Below are 19,978 nucleotides of genomic sequence, written 5' to 3' on the forward strand. Positions count from 1 at the left end.
GAAGATGCTTAGACTAGCATCAACATTTAAAATCTAAAAAAGACGAAGAATACACTTCTCTTATGTCTTGCTGATATTCGGCATAACTAATGCTTTCAAGCAAATATATTATGTTCATAAATTTGACATTTTTCTCAGCAGTCTTCATAAGATATGATCCTTTCTTATGTGTAGCGTCCTTCAGGAAATCGTCAAGATGGGTTACTGAATGAGGGTTTTTTTTTTTTCGTAAGCACTGTCTATATTTCTGCTGTTTTTACACCTGTAAAAGTAGCATAGGATTTAGTTGAGGATTATAAAATGCTTTTCATATTTAGATTTTACTTTAACTTCTGTGAACGTTTTCAGCTACACAGATATGATAGTCTCTTTTGTGTAACAATGACTGCCTTTGAGATTCAAGATACAAACTGTAAAATTATATTTACACATAATGAGAGCTGATTAAACTGGCAATGCTTAACTGTAGTTGAGGGAGGTAAAAAGAACAAAACTGAAATCCCAAAACCTACGTTATTATGCAAAATCGCAAAGAAAGTTTTAGTATTAAAAGTTTTAAAATTACAAATGATTAAATTACGTTCCATTGGGAAAAGCATTTACATCATTTCGGAGAAAGGTAATGCATATGTTGGAAAAATCTTCATCTATTTTTAGCGTGATTTTATCGAAATCGGAAACAATAGCTCTTTTTAACATTTTTTTCTTTGGAGTGGGGAAAAGAAGCGTAGAAGGTCAGTTGCAGGTGAAATTTAAAGAATTTTAGTTAAAGTATCTTATATTTAGTTAAAGAAACATACCGTATTGAATTCGGTTTTCTGAGAATATGAAGTAAAATAATTTTCCATAATTACCGATTGTTAAATTCTTCATCGATTTTGAAGTAAAACTATTTTATTCTTACTGAAATCTTGTTTTCAAAAATTTTTCTTTCATTGCAAATTAGAAGAATTTATTTTTTTATTTATTATAATGATTTTATCACCATTTTAAATATTATGCGGGTACACAAGAGAAAAATGATGCTGTTGAAATATGTTGAAATATTTTACAAAGCATCTCCCCGGCGGGGAATCGAACCCCGGTCTCCCGCGTGACAGGCGGGGATACTCACCACTATACTACCGAGGATTATGGCTCTGCCGAAACCCGGGATCGAACCAGGGACCTTTAGATCTTCAGTCTAACGCTCTCCCAACTGAGCTATTTCGGCACATTATCAAGTCGCCTTTTTATTGAATGCTTCACATCTAGACTTTCTATTGAGAAGGTGATGTTTCAGTATTTCCATTTTTCTTTCAGCGATTATTTTTGTGAACCTGGATATTATTCATAAATGCATATCTGGGTAAGATGTTGTTGCGGTGTTTCAGTCACTGTTTTAGTGATCATTATCCATGAATTACAGGAAATAACACAGTAACAATCATTTCCTAAAATTACTCATTTAATGGTGCTTTCAATCATTTCCTAACGTTACACAGGTATGGAACTCTTTAATTAAGTATTATTTATATTTGATGCGAAATTGGAGTCGATAGATATTAATTAAAGAATATGAAATAGTAGATAGAGGAAAGCTACAAAAAGTGGAAAGGCAGACGACCGTGGGCGTTTAATGCAAGAGAAATTTGATTATTCGAAGAAGGTGGGACTGATACGACTTCCGATAACTAATATTCAGGAAAAGGAATGCATCAAATGAAGAAAATGACGTATATGAAACATTTCGCTATTTTTATTTACATATAGTGTAACTTTGAATACATTCTTTATCTGAAGTCGGAGAATTTCCTATACATGTCTATCTATTCAGTAGTAAAATACACATTCGTCTTATTTATTACACATTTAATAACATTCAGCTCGATAAAATGCTACGAAACAGGCACCTTGTACACTTTGTATATTCTCATTCGGAACTTTCTTCAAAATGCCTTTCAAATTTTCATATATACGATGATTTCTCTGTTGCTTGCTACAACCTTCTCCGGTTATCTCAGCACTTATTTGGGAAGATCTGCATAGATTTACTGTTCGTTTGGTGCATTTTTCAGATCGAAACGTTCACGGTTGTTTGGATAATAATATGATTGGAAAATGAAGGATATAGTATGTACTCATGATTACGTAGTAATTGTGTACTCATGAATGTGAGTAATGCTCATAGTCCAGGGAATTTTAAAATCCTCTTTGTATTATTTTACTGAAAATTAATCTAACAGGCAGTATGGTCCCCTGTTACTACAGGGAGACCGCATACACAGCGTGACGGCGTACTGGACAAGATTTTGTTGAGGCGTCCCCGTCTCCTGCTTCTCAAAGGGGGATAACGAGATGAATTTGCCCTCCGAAAAGCGTCGTAGACATATTCTATAGGGTTAAGGTGAAAATAATTTTACATAATTACTGATTGTCAAATTCTTCATCGATTTTGAAGTAAAACTATTTTATTCTTAACGAAATTTTGTTTTTAAAAATTTTACCTACGTTGCAAATTAGAAGAATATATTTGTTATTTATTATAATGACTTTATCACCGTTTTAAATATTATGTGAGTAGACAAGAGAAACATGATGCTGTTGAAATACATTGAAATATTTTAAAAAGCATCTCCCCGGCGGGGAATCGAACCCCGGTGTGCCGCGTGACAGGCGGGGATACTCACCACTATACTACCGAGAATTATGGCTCTGCCGAAACCCGGGATCGAACCAGGGACCTTTAGATCTTCAGTCTAACGCACTCCCAACTGAGCTATTTCGGCACATTATGAAGCCGCCTTATTATTGAATGCTTCGTATCTAGACTTTCTATTGAGAAGATGACTGACTGGCTGGCCATTTCATGAATGAATCTCTTGGCAATCATCGACCAGCTTACTCCTATGTAGAGGAGTGTTGTTTTGCATTAATAAGGACCCAAAGCCAATGCAGGTGAAAAGTGGAATATAGGGCTGTGAGCTCTCTATAACCGTTCTTGTTGTTTACGTTTACCAACTGATCCCTATGTGGATGAGCGTTGTCGCCATTAAGAGGACTCCGGCACAAACTGCGGCCCATGAAAAGTCCAACATAAGGGTTTAGGATTTCCTCTCTGCACCTCAGATCAGTGAGAGAGCTTTCGTCAAGCAGATGCAGAGGTGTTCGGCGGTCCAACATAACGAATGCCCGAACCATTACACCTGTACCACTCTAATGATCTTTTCCCTGATGAGGAAGGAATGTTAAAGTTTTCCACGCTCTCTTTTGTTACAGGTACGCTGAAATAGTGTCCAGGCTAAATGTCTTCTGATGCATGGAAAACGCGGTGATTTTCCGAAGTCTACTCCAAGGCGCATGTTGTCTGCACTATGCTAAACGCGCTCTCTTGATTGCTGCAGTGAGTAGGACGCAAAGAGCGCGTGTTCCGGCATACGCTCCTACCTCATAAAGGCGTTTGGCAACTTTAGACCATAAAACTCGTATTTCAGTGGAAGCAAACAGCTCACGTGAGAGCTGTGCACCTGAAGCAGTACTCTGTGTCCGCGCTGAAAATGCCTAATAATATACGTTATTCGTCGTTGTGGATCCCGGTCTTCTTGACACAGATATCTCGGTCTGAAACTGTTACACAAATTTCAGTCGACTCTGGCTGTTACATTGAACTCTGTAACCACCTGCTCTTGAGATGAGCCTTCCTGTAATCTACAAGCAATACTCCACCTCCTTCTGTCATCCGTATGTTTGCGGTTAGTGATTTTATTTTAAAGTCGGCGAATGTCGTGAAGAAGCCCGAGCCTACAAATGGGCGAGTGTACGCTAGTGTAGTATGCGCACAAATATGGTGTCTAAGTATGATTCGTGGTCATGCATTTTGAAATATATTTTCTTGTCATTTTTCTTTATTTGTGTTTTGTAATGCCTTTATGGAGAATATATTTTGCATTGCATAATGATTCTGAACGTTCGAATATATATATATATATATATATCTATGTGAAAAGTTTAATTTCCAAAATTAAACTGTTGAAATTTTATCATACTAAATATTCAGCATCTTAGTTTCTTTGTATCGCCTAATTAGTATTTATGTGTGATCGTGCGAATCATCTGGGACATATATATTTATTCACATTATATTTACTTTTTTTCTTGTATTTAATAGCTTCTCTGTCAAGAAGATGCTTAGACTAGCATCAACATTTAAAATCTAAAAAAGACGAAGAATACACTTCTCTTATGTCTTGCTGATATTCGGCATAACTAATGCTTTCAAGCAAATATATTATGTTCATAAATTTGACATTTTTCTCAGCAGTCTTCATAAGATATGATCCTTTCTTATGTGTAGCGTCCTTCAGGAAATCGTCAAAATGGGTTACTGAATGAGGGGTTTTTTTTTTTTTTTTTTTTTTTTTTTTTTTTTTTTTTATAAGCACTGTCTATATTTCTGCTGTTTTTACACCTGTAAAAGTAGCATAGGATTTAGTTGAGGATTATAAAATGCTTTTCATATTTAGATTTTACTTTAACTTCTGTGAACGTTTTCAGCTACACAGATATGATAGTCTCTTTTGTGTAACAATGACTGCCTTTGAGATTCAAGATACAAACTGTAAAATTATATTTACACATAATGAGAGCTGATTAAACTGGCAATGCTTAACTGTAGTTGAGGGAGGTAAAAAGAACAAAACTGAAATCCCAAAACCTACGTTATTATGCAAAATCGCAAAGAAAGTTTTAGTATTAAAAGTTTTAAAATTACAAATGATTAAATTACGTTCCATTGGGAAAAGCATTTACATCATTTCGGAGAAAGGTAATGCATATGTTGGAAAAATCTTCATCTATTTTTAGCGTGATTTTATCGAAATCGGAAACAATAGCTCTTTTTAACATTTTTTTCTTTGGAGTGGTGAAAAGAAGCGTAGAAGGTCAGTTGCAGGTGAAATTTAAAGAATTTTAGTTAAAGTATCTTATTTTTAGGTAAAGAAACATACCGTATTGAATTCGGTTTTCTGAGAATATGAAGTAAAATAATTTTCCATAATTATCGATTGTTAAATTCTTCATCGATTTTGAAGTAAAACTATTTTATTCTTACTGAAATCTTGTTTTCAAAAATTTTTCTTTCATTGCAAATTAGAAGAATTTATTTTTTATTTATTATAATGATTTTATCACCATTTTAAATATTATGCGAGTACACAAGAGAAAAATGATGCTGTTGAAATACATTGAAATATTTTTCAAATCATCTCCCCGGCGGGGAATCGAACCCCGGTCTCCCGCGTGACAGGCGGGGATACTCACCACTATACTACCGAGGATTATGGCTCTGCCGAAACCCGGGATCGAACCAGGGACCTTTAGATCTTCAGATCTTCAGTCTAACGCTCTCCCAGCTGAGCTATTTCGGCACATTATCAAGTCCCCTTTTTATTGAATGCTTCATATCTAGACTTTCTATTGAGAAGGTGATGTTTCAGTATTTCCATTTTTTCTTTCAGCGATTATTTTTGTGAACCTGGATATTAATCAGAAATGCATATCTGGGTAAGATGTTGTTGCGGTGTTTCAGTCACTGTTTTAGTGATCATTATCCATGAATTACAGGAAATAACACAGTAACAATCATTTCCTAAAATTACTCATTTAATGGTGCTTTCAATCATTTCCTAACGTTACACAGGTATGGAACTCTTTAATTAAGTATTATTTATATTTGATGCGGAATTGGAGTCGATAGATATTAATTAAAGAAGATGAAATAGTACAGAAAAGCTACAAAATTGGAAAGGCAGACGACCGTGGGCGTTTAATGCAAGAGAAATTTGATTATTCCAAGAAGGTGGGACTGATACGACTTCCGATAACTAATATTCAGGAAAAGGAATGCATTAAATGAAGAAAATGACGTATATGAAACATTTCGCTATTTTTATTTACCTATAGTGTAACTTTGAAAACATTCTTTATCTGAAGTCGGAGAATTTCCTATACATGTCTATCTATTCAGTAGTAAAATACACATTCGTCTTATTTATTACACATTTAATAACATTCAGCTCGATAAAATGCTACGAAACAGGCACCTTGTACACTTTGTATATTCTCATTCGGAACTTTCTTCAAAATGCCTTTCAAATTTTCATATATACGATGATTTCTCTGTTGCTTGCTACAACCTTCTCCGGTTATCTCAGCACTTATTTGGGAAGATCTGCATAGATTTACTGTTCGTTTGGTGCATTTTTCAGATCGAAACGTTCACGGTTGTTTGGATAATAATATGATTGGAAAATGAAGGATATAGTATGTACTCATGATTACGTAGTAATTGTGTACTCATGAATGTGAGTAATGCTCATAGTCCAGGGAATTTTAAAATCCTCTTTGTATTATTTTACTGAAAATTAATCTAACAGGCAGTATGGTCCCCTGTTACTACAGGGAGACCGCATACACAGCGTGACGGCGTACTGGACAAGATTTTGTTGAGGCGTCCCCGTCTCCTGCTTCTCAAAGGGGGATAACGAGATGAATTTGCCCTCCGAAAAGCGTCGTAGACATATTCTATAGGGTTAAGGTGAAAATAATTTTACATAATTACTGATTGTCAAATTCTTCATCGATTTTGAAGTAAAACTATTTTATTCTTAACGAAATTTTGTTTTTAAAAATTTTACCTACGTTGCAAATTAGAAGAATATATTTGTTATTTATTATAATGACTTTATCACCGTTTTAAATATTATGTGAGTAGACAAGAGAAACATGATGCTGTTGAAATACATTGAAATATTTTAAAAAGCATCTCCCCGGCGGGGAATCGAACCCCGGTGTGCCGCGTGACAGGCGGGGATACTCACCACTATACTACCGAGAATTATGGCTCTGCCGAAACCCGGGATCGAACCAGGGACCTTTAGATCTTCAGTCTAACGCACTCCCAACTGAGCTATTTCGGCACATTATGAAGCCGCCTTATTATTGAATGCTTCGTATCTAGACTTTCTATTGAGAAGATGACTGACTGGCTGGCCATTTCATGAATGAATCTCTTGGCAATCATCGACCAGCTTACTCCTATGTAGAGGAGTGTTGTTTTGCATTAATAAGGACCCAAAGCCAATGCAGGTGAAAAGTGGAATATAGGGCTGTGAGCTCTCTATAACCGTTCTTGTTGTTTACGTTTACCAACTGATCCCTATGTGGATGAGCGTTGTCGCCATTAAGAGGACTCCGGCACAAACTGCGGCCCATGAAAAGTCCAACATAAGGGTTTAGGATTTCCTCTCTGCACCTCAGATCAGTGAGAGAGCTTTCGTCAAGCAGATGCAGAGGTGTTCGGCGGTCCAACATAACGAATGCCCGAACCATTACACCTGTACCACTCTAATGATCTTTTCCCTGATGAGGAAGGAATGTTAAAGTTTTCCACGCTCTCTTTTGTTACAGGTACGCTGAAATAGTGTCCAGGCTAAATGTCTTCTGATGCATGGAAAACGCGGTGATTTTCCGAAGTCTACTCCAAGGCGCATGTTGTCTGCACTATGCTAAACGCGCTCTCTTGATTGCTGCAGTGAGTAGGACGCAAAGAGCGCGTGTTCCGGCATACGCTCCTACCTCATAAAGGCGTTTGGCAACTTTAGACCATAAAACTCGTATTTCAGTGGAAGCAAACAGCTCACGTGAGAGCTGTGCACCTGAAGCAGTACTCTGTGTCCGCGCTGAAAATGCCTAATAATATACGTTATTCGTCGTTGTGGATCCCGGTCTTCTTGACACAGATATCTCGGTCTGAAACTGTTACACAAATTTCAGTCGACTCTGGCTGTTACATTGAACTCTGTAACCACCTGCTCTTGAGATGAGCCTTCCTGTAATCTACAAGCAATACTCCACCTCCTTCTGTCATCCGTATGTTTGCGGTTAGTGATTTTATTTTAAAGTCGGCGAATGTCGTGAAGAAGCCCGAGCATACAAATGGGCGAGTGTACGCTAGTGTAGTATGCGCACAAATATGGTGTCTAAGTATGATTCGTGGTCATGCATTTTGAAATATATTTTCTTGTCATTTTTCTTTATTTGTGTTTTGTAATGCCTTTATGGAGAATATATTTTGCATTGCATAATGATTCTGAACGTTCGAATATATATATATATATATATATCTATGTGAAAAGTTTAATTTCCAAAATTAAACTGTTGAAATTTTATCATACTAAATATTCAGCATCTTAGTTTCTTTGTATCGCCTAATTAGTATTTATGTGTGATCGTGCGAATCATCTGGGACATATATATTTATTCACATTATATTTACTTTTTTTCTTGTATTTAATAGCTTCTCTGTCAAGAAGATGCTTAGACTAGCATCAACATTTAAAATCTAAAAAAGACGAAGAATACACTTCTCTTATGTCTTGCTGATATTCGGCATAACTAATGCTTTCAAGCAAATATATTATGTTCATAAATTTGACATTTTTCTCAGCAGTCTTCATAAGATATGATCCTTTCTTATGTGTAGCGTCCTTCAGGAAATCGTCAAAATGGGTTACTGAATGAGGGTTTTTTTTTTTTTTTTTTTTTTTTTTTTTTTTTTTTTTTTTTTTTTCATAAGCACTGTCTATATTTCTGCTGTTTTTACACCTGTAAAAGTAGCATAGGATTTAGTTGAGGATTATAAAATGCTTTTCATATTTAGATTTTACTTTAACTTCTGTGAACGTTTTCAGCTACACAGATATGATAGTCTCTTTTGTGTAACAATGACTGCCTTTGAGATTCAAGATACAAACTGTAAAATTATATTTACACATAATGAGAGCTGATTAAACTGGCAATGCTTAACTGTAGTTGAGGGAGGTAAAAAGAACAAAACTGAAATCCCAAAACCTACGTTATTATGCAAAATCGCAAAGAAAGTTTTAGTATTAAAAGTTTTAAAATTACAAATGATTAAATTACGTTCCATTGGGAAAAGCATTTACATCATTTCGGAGAAAGGTAATGCATATGTTGGAAAAATCTTCATCTATTTTTAGCGTGATTTTATCGAAATCGGAAACAATAGCTCTTTTTAACATTTTTTTCTTTGGAGTGGTGAAAAGAAGCGTAGAAGGTCAGTTGCAGGTGAAATTTAAAGAATTTTAGTTAAAGTATCTTATATTTAGGTAAAGAAACATACCGTATTGAATTCGGTTTTCTGAGAATATGAAGTAAAATAATTTTCCATAATTATCGATTGTTAAATTCTTCATCGATTTTGAAGTAAAACTATTTTATTCTTACTGAAATCTTGTTTTCAAAAATTTTTCTTTCATTGCAAATTAGAAGAGTTTATTTTTTATTTATTATAATGATTTTATCACCATTTTAAATATTATGCGAGTACACAAGAGAAAAATGATGCTGTTGAAATACATTGAAATATTTTTCAAATCATCTCCCCGGCGGGGAATCGAACCCCGGTCTCCCGCGTGACAGGCGGGGATACTCACCACTATACTACCGAGGATTATGGCTCTGCCGAAACCCGGGATCGAACCAGGGACCTTTAGATCTTCAGTCTAACGCTCTCCCAACTGAGCTATTTCGGCACATTATAAAGTCGCCTTTTTATTGAATGCTTCACATCTAGACTTTCTATTGAGAAGGTGATGTTTCAGTATTTCCATTTTTCTTTCAGCGATTATTTTTGTGAACCTGGATATTATTCAGAAATGCATATCTGGGTAAGATGTTGTTGCGGTGTTTCAGTCACTGTTTTAGTGATCATTATGCATGAATTACAGGAAATAACGCAGTAACAATCATTTCCTAAAATTACTCATTTAATGGTGCTTTCAATCATTTCCTAACGTTACACAGGTATGGAACTCTTTAATTAAGTATTATTTATATTTGATGCGAAATTGGAGTCGATAGATATTAATTAAAGAATATGAAATAGTAGAGGAAAGCTACAAAAAGTGGAAAGGCAGACGACCGTGGGCGTTTAATGCAAGAGAAATTTGATTATTCGAAGAAGGTGGGACTGATACGACTTCCGATAACTAATATTCAGGAAAAGGAATGCATCAAATGAAGAAAATGACGTATATGAAACATTTCGCTATTTTTATTTACATATAGTGTAATTTTGAATACATTCTTTATCTGAAGTCGGAGAATTTCCTATACATGTCTATCTATTCAGTAGTAAAATACACATTCGTCTTATTTATTACACATTTAATAACATTCAGCTCGATAAAATGCTACGAAACAGGCACCTTGTACACTTTATACATTCTCATTCGGAACTTTCTTCAAAATGCCTTTCAAATTTTCATATATACCATGATTTCTCTGTTGCTTGCTACAACCTTCTCCGGTTATCTCAGCACTTATTTGGGAAGATCTGCATAGATTTTCTGTTCGTTTGGTGCATTTTTCAGATCGAAACGTTCACGGTTGTTTGGATAATAATATGATTGGAAAATGAAGGATATAGTATGTACTCATGATTACGTAGTAATTGTGTACTCATGAATGTGAGTAAAGCTCATAGTCCAGGGAATTTTAAAATCCACTTTGTATTATTTTACTGAAAATTAATCTAACAGGCAGTATGGTCCGCTGTTACTACAGGGAGACCGCATACACAGCGTGACGGCGTACTGGACAAGATTTTGTTGAGGCGTCCCCGTCTCCTGCTTCTCAAAGGGGGATAACGAGATGAATTTGCCCTCCGAAAAGCGTCGTAGACATATTCTATAGGGTTAAGGTGAAAATAATTTTACATAATTACTGATTGTCAAATTCTTCATCGATTTTGAAGTAAAACTATTTTATTCTTAACGAAATTTTGTTTTTAAAAATTTTACCTACGTTGCAAATTAGAAGAATATATTTGTTATTTATTATAATGACATTATCACCGTTTTAAATATTGTGTGAGTAGACAAGAGAAACATGATGCTGTTGAAATACATTGAAATATTTTAAAAAGCATCTCCCCGGCTGGGAATCGAACCCCGGTCTGCCGCGTGACAGGCGGGGATACTCACCACTATACTACCGAGAATTATGGCTCTGCCGAAACCCGGGATCGAACCAGGGACCTTTAGATCTTCAGTCTAACGCTCTCCCAACTGAGCTATTTCGGCACATTATGAAGCCGCCTTATTATTGAATGCTTCGTATCTAGACTTTCTATTGAGAAGATGACTGACTGGCTGGCCATTTCATGAATGAATCTCTTGGCAATCATCGACCAGCTTACTCCTATGTAGAGGAGTGTTGTTTTGCATTAATAAGGACCCAAAGCCAATGCAGGTGAAAAGTGGAATATAGGGCTGTGAGCTCTCTATAACCGTTCTTGTTGTTTACGTTTACCAACTGATCCCTATGTGGATGAGCGTTGTCGCCATTAAGAGGACTCCGGCACAATCTGCGGCCCATGAAAATTCCAACATAAGGATTTAGGATTTCCTCTCTGCACCTCAGATCAGTGAGAGAGCTTTCGTCAAGCAGATACAGAGGTGTTCGGCGGTCCAAGATAACGAATGCCCGAACCATTACACCTGTACCACTCTAATGATCTTTTCCCTGATGAGGAAGGAATGTTAAAGTTTTCCACGCTCTCTTTTGTTACAGGTACGCTGAAATAGTGTCCAGGCTAAATGTCTTCTGATGCATGGAAAACGCGGTGATTTTCCGAAGTCTACTCCAAGGCGCATGTTGTCTGCACTATGCTAAACGCGCTCTCTTGATTGCTGCAGTGAGTAGGACGCAAAGAGCGCGTGTTCCGGCATACGCTCCTACCTCATAAAGGCGTTTGGCAACTTTAGACCATAAAACTCGTATTTCAGTGGAAGCAAACAGCTCACGTGAGAGCTGTGCACCTGAAGCAGTACTCTGTGTCCGCGCTGAAAATGCCTAATAATATACGTTATTCGTCGTTGTGGATCCCGGTCTTCTTGACACAGATATCTCGGTCTGAAACTGTTACACAAATTTCAGTCGACTCTGGCTGTTACATTGAACTCTGTAACCACCTGCTCTTGAGATGAGCCTTCCTGTAATCTACAAGCAATACTCCACCTCCTTCTGTCATCCGTATGTTTGCGGTTAGTGATTTTATTTTAAAGTCGGCGAATGTCGTGAAGAAGCCCGAGCATACAAATGGGCGAGTGTACGCTAGTGTAGTATGCGCACAAATATGGTGTCTAAGTATGATTCGTGGTCATGCATTTTGAAATATATTTTCTTGTCATTTTTCTTTATTTGTGTTTTGTAATGCCTTTATGGAGAATATATTTTGCATTGCATAATGATTCTGAACGTTCGAATATATATATATATATATCTATGTGAAAAGTTTAATTTCCAAAATTAAACTGTTGAAATTTTATCATACTAAATATTCAGCATCTTAGTTTCTTTGTATCGCCTAATTAGTATTTATGTGTGATCGTGCGAATCATCTGGGACATATATATTTATTCACATTATATTTACTTTTTTTCTTGTATTTAATAACTTCTCTGTCAAGAAGATGCTTAGACTAGCATCAACATTTAAAATCTAAACAAGACGAAGAATACACTTCTCTTATGTCTTGCTGATATTCGGCATAACTAATGCTTTCAAGCAAATATATTATGTTCATAAATTTGACATTTTTCTCAGCAGTCTTCATAAGATATGATCCTTTCTTATGTGTAGCGTCCTTCAGGAAATCGTCAAGATGGGTTACTGAATGAGGGTTTTTTTTTTTTTTTTTTCGTAAGCACTGTCTATATTTCTGCTGTTTTTACACCTGTAAAAGTAGCATAGGATTTAGTTGAGGATTATAAAATGCTTTTCATATTTAGATTTTACTTTAACTTCTGTGAACGTTTTCAGCTACACAGATATGATAGTCTCTTTTGTGTAACAATGACTGCCTTTGAGATTCAAGATACAAACTGTAAAATTATATTTACACATAATGAGAGCTGATTAAACTGGCAATGCTTAACTGTAGTTGAGGGAGGTAAAAAGAACAAAACTGAAATCCCAAAACCTACGTTATTATGCAAAATCGCAAAGAAAGTTTTAGTATTAAAAGTTTTAAAATTACAAATGATTAAATTACGTTCCATTGGGAAAAGCATTTACATAATTTCGGAGAAAGGTAATGCATATGTTGGAAAAATCTTCATCTATTTTTAGCGTGATTTTATCGAAATCGGAAACAATAGCTCTTTTTAACATTTTTTTCTTTGGAGTGGGGAAAAGAAGCGTAGAAGGTCAGTTGCAGGTGAAATTTAAAGAATTTTAGTTAAAGTATCTTATATTTAGGTAAAGAAACATACCGTATTGAATTCGGTTTTCTGAGAATATGAAGTAAAATAATTTTCCATAATTACCGATTGTTAAATTCTTCATCGATTTTGAAGTAAAACTATTTTATTCTTACTGAAGTCTTGTTTTCAAAAATTTTTCTTTCATTGCAAATTAGAAAAATTTATTTTTTATTTATTATAATGATTTTATCACCATTTTAAATATTATGCGAGTACACAAGAGAAAAATGATGCTGTTGAAATATATTGAAATATTTTACAAAGCATCTCCCCGGCGGGGAATCGAACCCCGGTCTCCCGCGTGACAGGCGGGGATATTCACCACTATACTACCGAGGATTATGGCTCTGCCGAAACCCGGGATCGAACCAGGGACCTTTAGATCTTCAGATCTTCAGTCTAACGCTCTCCCAGCTGAGCTATTTCGGCACATTATCAAGTCCCCTTTTTATTGAATGCTTCATATCTAGACTTTCTATTGAGAAGGTGATGTTTCAGTATTTCCATTTTTTCTTTCAGCGATTATTTTTGTGAACCTGGATATTAATCAGAAATGCATATCTGGGTAAGATGTTGTTGCGGTGTTTCAGTCACTGTTTTAGTGATCATTATGCATGAATTACAGGAAATAACGCAGTAACAATCATTTCCTAAAATTACTCATTTAATGGTGCTTTCAATCATTTCCTAACGTTACACAGGTATGGAACTCTTTAATTAAGTATTATTTATATTTGATGCGGAATTGGAGTCGATAGATATTAATTAAAGAAGATGAAATAGTACAGAAAAGCTACAAAATTGGAAAGGCAGACGACCGTGGGCGTTTAATGCAAGAGAAATTTGATTATTCCAAGAAGGTGGGACTGATACGACTTCCGATAACTAATATTCAGGAAAAGGAATGCATTAAATGAAGAAAATGACGTATATGAAACATTTCGCTATTTTTATTTACCTATAGTGTAACTTTGAAAACATTCTTTATCTGAAGTCGGAGAATTTCCTATACATGTCTATCTATTCAGTAATAAAATACACATTCGTCTTATTTATTACACATTTAATAACATTCAGCTCGATAAAATGCTACGAAACAGGCACCTTGTACACTTTATACATTCTCATTCGGAACTTTCTTCAAAATGCCTTTCAAATTTTCATATATACGATGATTTCTCTGTTGCTTGCTACAACCTTCTCCGGTTATCTCAGCACTTATTTGGGAAGATCTGCATAGATTTTCTGTTCGTTTGGTGCATTTTTCAGATCGAAACGTTCACGGTTGTTTGGATAATAATATGATTGGAAAATGAAGGATATAGTATGTACTCATGATTACGTAGTAATTGTGTACTCATGAATGTGAGTAAAGCTCATAGTCCAGGGAATTTTAAAATCCTCGTTGTATTATTGAACTGAAAATGAATCTAACAGGCAGTATGGTCCCCCTGTTATTACAGGGAGACCGCATACACAGCGTGACGGCGTACTGGACAAGATTTTGTTGAGGCGTCCCCGTCTCCTGCTTCTCAAAGGGGGATAACGAGATGAATTTGCCCTCCGAAAAGCGTCGTAGACATATTCTATAGGGTTAAGGTGAAAATAATTTTACATAATAACTGATTGTCAAATTCTTCATCGATTTTGAAGTAAAACTATTTTATTCTTAACGAAATTTTGTTTTTAAAAATTTTACCTACGTTGCAAATTAGAAGAATATATTTGTTATTTATTATAATGACTTTATCACCGTTTTATATATTATGTGAGTAGACAAGAGAAACATGATGCTGTTGAAATACATTGAAATATTTTAAAAAGCATCTCCCCGGCGGGGAACCGTACCCCGGTCTCCCGCGTGACAGGCGGGGATCTCACCACTATACTACCGAGAATTATGGCTCTGTCGAAACCCGGGATCGAACCAGGGACCTTTAGATCTTCAGTCTAACGCTCTCCCAACTGAGCTATTTCGGCACATTATCAAACCGCCTTATTATTGAATGCTTCGTATCTAGACTTTCTATTGAGAAGATGACTGACTGGCTGGCCACTTCATGAATGAATCTCTTGGCAATCATCGACCAGCTTACTCCTATGTAGAGGAGTGTTGTTTTGCATTAATAAGGACCCAAAGCCAATGCAGGTGAAAAGTGGAATATAGGGCTGTGAGCTCTCTATAACCGTTCTTGTTGTTTACGTTTACCAACTGATCCCTATCTGGATGAGCGTTGTCGCCATTAAGAGGACTCCGGCACAAACTGCGGCCCATGAAAAGTCCAACATAAGGATTTAGGATTTCCTCTCTGCACCTCAGATCAGTGAGAGAGCTTTCGTAAAGCGGATGCAGAGGTGTTCGGCGGTCCAACATAACGAATGCCCGAACCATTACACCTGTACCACTCTAATGATCTTTTCCCTGATGAGGAAGGAATGTTAAAGTTTTCCACGCTCTCTTTTGTTACAGGTACGCTGAAATAGTGTCCAGGCTGAATGTCTTCTGATGCATGGAAAACGCGGTGATTTTCCGAAGTCTACTCCAAGGCGCATGTTGTCTGCACTATGCTAAACGCGCTCTCTTGATTGCTGCAGTGAGTAGGACGCAAAGAGCGCGTGTTCCGGCATACGCTCCTACCTCATAAAGGCGTTTGGCAACTTTAGACCATAAAACTCGTATTTCAGTGGAAGCAAACAGCTCACGTGAGAGCTGTGCACCTGAAGCAGTACTCTGTGTCCGCGCTGAAAATGCCTAATAATATACGTTATTCGTCGTTGTGGATCCCGGTTTTCTTGACACAGATATCTGGGTCTGAAACTGTTACACAAATTTCAGTCCACTCTGGCTGTTACATTGAACTCTGTAACCACCTGCTCTTGAGATGAGCCTTCCTGTAATCTACAAGCAATACTCCACCTCCTTCTGTCATCCGTATGTTTGGGGTTAGTGATTTTATTTTAAAGACGGCGAATGTCGCGAAGAAGCCCGAGCATACAAATGGGCGAGTGTACGCTAGTGTAGTATGCGCACAAATATGGTGTCTAAGTATGATTCATGGTCATGCATTATGAAATATATTTTTCTTGTCATTTTTCTTTATTTGTGTTTTGTAATGCCTTTATGGAGAATATATTTTGCATTGCATAATGATTCTGAACGTTCGAATATATATATATATATATATATATATATATATCTATGTGGAAAGTTTATTTTCCAAAATTAAACTGTTGAAATTTTATCATACTTAATATTCAGCATCTTAGTTTCTTTGTATTGCCTAATTAGTATTTATGTGTGATCATGCGAATCTTCTGGGACATATATATTTATTCACATTATATTTACTTTTTTTTTGTATTTAATAACTTCTCTGTCAAGAAGATGCTTAGACTAGCATCAACATTTAAAATCTAAACAAGACGGAGAATACACCTGTCTTATCTGTTGCTGATATTTGGCATAACTAATGCTTTCAAGCAAATATATTATGTTCATAAATTTGACATTTTTCTCAGCAGTCTTCATAAGATATGATCCTTTCTTATGTGTAGCGTCCTTCAGGAAATCGTCAAGATGGGTTACTGAATGAGGGTTTTTTTTTTTTTTTTTTTTTTTTTTTTTTTGTAAGCACTGTTTATATTTCTGCTGTTTTTACACCTGTAAAAGTAGCATAGGATTTAGTTGAGGATTATAAAATGCTTTTCATATTTAGATTTTTCTTTAACTTCTGTGAACGTCTTCAGCTACACAGATATGATAGTCTCTTTAGTGTAACAATGACTGCCTTTGAGATTCAAGATGCAAACTGTAAAATTATATTTACACATAATGAGAGCTGATTAAACTGGCAATGCTTAACTGTAGTTGAGGGAGGTAAAAAGAATAAAACTGAAATCCCAAAACCTACGTTATTATGTAAAATTGCAAAGAAAGTTTTAGTATTTAAAGTTTTAAAATTACAAATGATTAAATTACTTTCCATTGGGCAAAGCATTTACATAATTTCGGAGAAAGGTGATGCATATGCTGGAAAAATCTTCATCTATTTTTAGCGTGATTTTATCGAAATCGGAAACAATAGCTCTCCTTAACATTTTTTTCTTTGGAGTGGGGAAACGAAGCGTAGAAAGTCAGTTGCAGGTGAAATTTAAAGAATTTTAGTTAAAGTGTCTTATATTTAGTTAAAGAAATATACCGTATTGAATTCGGTTTTTTGAGAATATGAAGTAAAATAATTTTCCATAATTACCGATTGTTAAATTCTTCATCGATTTTGAAGTAAAACTATTTTATTCTTACTGAAATCTTGTTTTCAAAAATTTTTCTTTCGTTGCAAATTAGAAGAATTTATTTTTTATTTATTATAATGATTTTATCACCATTTTAAATATTATGCGAGTACACAAGATAAAAATGATGCTGTTGAAATATATTGAAATATTTTAAAAAGAATCTCCCTGGCGGGGAATAGAACCCCCGCCTCCCTCGTGACTGGCGGGGATTCTCACCACTATACTACCGAGGATTATGGCTCTGCCGAAACCCCGGATCGAACCAGGCACCTTTAGATCTTCAGTCTAACGCTTTCCCAACTGAGCTATTTCGGCACATTATCAAGCCGCCTTATTATTGAATGCTTCGTATCTAGACTTTCTATTGAGAAGATGATGTTACAGTATTTCCATTTTTCTTTTAGCGATTATTTTTGTGAACCTGGATAGTAGTTAGAAATGCATATCTGGGTAAGATGTTCTTGCGGTGTTTCATTCACTGTTTTAGTGATCATTATGCATGAATTACGGGAAATAACACAGTAACAATCATTTCCTAAAATTACTCATTTAATGGTGCTTTCAATCATTTTCTAACGTTATACATTAAAATGACGGGTTATAAATTTTCATTTTTTATGCGCAGGGAAGTATCTGATGTATATCTACTACTGCAGAGGTATGCGAAACCTTCACAGGCGATCGAGACTGCAGCACTATAATACTAGCAGAGCTGAATAGCGCCTGATGTAAGCGGATTTTGCTTATGGAGAACAGCACTGCGGAGTTTTTTCCTAAACAAATGAAGAATTTCAGTGTATAATTAGTATACATATGCAAAACTTTGTTGGACTACAGTTTCGTTGGAGCGCAATACAGGTTTATTAAAGAGTTGTTCTTAATTGGTGAACGCCATAGAAGTCGTACTGCTTGGTCGAAAGAAGCGAAGAAAGAAATTCTCACTGAATTTAGCAATAAATGGCAGATTCATTACTTGGATTCGCATACTGATTAATGCTGTGGTGGGATTTGTTCGTCTCGCCGTGTCTCTTTCCGTAGAGCTGTTTCACCCGCAGTGGCTTATAGTGATTAAAACATTTGTCACATTTCATCTCCTGCTATTGTATTTCTTTTCACATAAACCAAAGAACTTAAGGAAGAATAAGCTTCGCCCAAGGTTATATGACATGGTTTGCTTTTCCAGACCAGAAATATTTGAGCTTGTGACGTCTGTGGCTTATAGTCTGCTCCAAATTAATTACTGTCTTGTTGTTGTCACAAGGAGGGAAATCCCCAGACCCCCGGGCCGAAACAAGTTAAGCCATCAGGCCATAACAATGGCCAACCTGTCAAAAAATAACGGAGAACAGTCAGCCAGCCATGTTCCATCAAATTATCCAATCCAATCAAAATCCGTATCGCTTCTCTATTCTGATTAATTCTCATCATAAATTCTTCAACTACTTGTTTAAATTTCTCATAATTTTCAAAATCCCCATTTATATCAAACTGGTGTCTCTGAACTGTGTGAACTCTAGTAAAACTACAAGATTCAAGGAAGTGGCAATTATTACCTATTACTTTAGGAAATCGACAGTTTTCATTTCTTTGAAGACAAACTCTCTTAAAGCTGTAGCGACATTAGGTTATTTTGAATCAGGAGAGATGAAAAATGAGCAATACCTTCACCGGGACTCCATCCACGGACCATTCGAATTCGCGTCGTGCTGGCTGACCGCTACACCATGGAGGCATGCTAAGAAAGCGGAAGAAATACCTTACATACTCTCCCTTTTAAAGGGCGAGTGGGGTTTTAGGGGACCCAATCGCCAGATCCTGGTGGTGAAGAATCATCATTCACCACCTCTTAATTTGGACGCCACTGTAGAGACACTAAGTTATTTCGAAGGAGGGAGTCATGAAAAATGAGTAGTGTCCTGGCCGGGACTCGAACCAGGGACCTCTCGAATTCGCGACGAGCTTGCCTGTTACTACACCACGAAGGCATGCTAAGAAGGCGGGAAAAATTCCTTATGCAGTATACTGGGAAACATACGTGACGAGTACTAATTTGGTTCATATCTACATTATTAGATATCTTTTTCCTTTAATCAATTGTCAAAAATCTGATATAACTATTATTTTTTCTAGACGATTCCAATTTTCTTTCCATGCCACAATTATCTCCTTTATCATACTATTTAATAACTTTCTTTTAGAATCTTGTTGCAATTACTTTCTTCGAGAACTTAATGTAATATATAAATATGCAACTACTATGTCTTCGCTTCTTACGCTTCTGTAATTGACGTCATTGAATTTTGAGGAGGAGCGAGAGTAGTAAATCATGTCGCTGAAACATTTCAGAGCATTCT

General features: G+C 36.0%; 1 protein-coding gene and 13 non-coding genes across 14 annotated transcripts in view; 1 reads left to right on the plus strand and 13 right to left on the minus strand.

Annotated features, from left to right (window-relative positions):
- The window catches only part of LOC118195034 (menorin-like), a 248,185-nt gene that overhangs the window by 163,259 nt on the left and 64,948 nt on the right, over nt 1-19,978 (plus strand). The window lies entirely within an intron of this gene.
- TRNAD-GUC (transfer RNA aspartic acid (anticodon GUC)) lies at nt 1,060-1,131 on the minus strand. Its single transcript has one exon. It is a non-coding gene; the product is annotated as a tRNA-Asp (tRNA).
- Nucleotides 1,141-1,213, minus strand: TRNAF-GAA (transfer RNA phenylalanine (anticodon GAA)). Its single transcript has one exon. It is a non-coding gene; the product is annotated as a tRNA-Phe (tRNA).
- On the minus strand, nt 2,696-2,768 carry TRNAF-GAA (transfer RNA phenylalanine (anticodon GAA)). The gene has a single exon. It is a non-coding gene; the product is annotated as a tRNA-Phe (tRNA).
- On the minus strand, nt 5,244-5,315 carry TRNAD-GUC (transfer RNA aspartic acid (anticodon GUC)). Its single transcript has one exon. It is a non-coding gene; the product is annotated as a tRNA-Asp (tRNA).
- On the minus strand, nt 5,325-5,405 carry TRNAF-GAA (transfer RNA phenylalanine (anticodon GAA)). Its single transcript is given in 2 exon segments — nt 5,325-5,360; nt 5,369-5,405. It is a non-coding gene; the product is annotated as a tRNA-Phe (tRNA).
- On the minus strand, nt 6,884-6,956 carry TRNAF-GAA (transfer RNA phenylalanine (anticodon GAA)). The gene has a single exon. It is a non-coding gene; the product is annotated as a tRNA-Phe (tRNA).
- Nucleotides 9,440-9,511, minus strand: TRNAD-GUC (transfer RNA aspartic acid (anticodon GUC)). The gene has a single exon. It is a non-coding gene; the product is annotated as a tRNA-Asp (tRNA).
- On the minus strand, nt 9,521-9,593 carry TRNAF-GAA (transfer RNA phenylalanine (anticodon GAA)). Its single transcript has one exon. It is a non-coding gene; the product is annotated as a tRNA-Phe (tRNA).
- On the minus strand, nt 11,072-11,144 carry TRNAF-GAA (transfer RNA phenylalanine (anticodon GAA)). The gene has a single exon. It is a non-coding gene; the product is annotated as a tRNA-Phe (tRNA).
- TRNAD-GUC (transfer RNA aspartic acid (anticodon GUC)) lies at nt 13,596-13,667 on the minus strand. Its single transcript has one exon. It is a non-coding gene; the product is annotated as a tRNA-Asp (tRNA).
- On the minus strand, nt 13,677-13,757 carry TRNAF-GAA (transfer RNA phenylalanine (anticodon GAA)). Its single transcript is given in 2 exon segments — nt 13,677-13,712; nt 13,721-13,757. It is a non-coding gene; the product is annotated as a tRNA-Phe (tRNA).
- TRNAF-GAA (transfer RNA phenylalanine (anticodon GAA)) lies at nt 15,236-15,308 on the minus strand. The gene has a single exon. It is a non-coding gene; the product is annotated as a tRNA-Phe (tRNA).
- On the minus strand, nt 17,867-17,939 carry TRNAF-GAA (transfer RNA phenylalanine (anticodon GAA)). Its single transcript has one exon. It is a non-coding gene; the product is annotated as a tRNA-Phe (tRNA).

The sequence above is a fragment of the Stegodyphus dumicola genome, chromosome 7 (genome assembly GCF_044657685.1).
Source record: "Stegodyphus dumicola isolate Sdum_Otavi_A_Nest chromosome 7, ASM4465768v1".
In the NCBI taxonomy this organism is placed as follows: Eukaryota; Metazoa; Arthropoda; class Arachnida; order Araneae; family Eresidae; genus Stegodyphus; species Stegodyphus dumicola.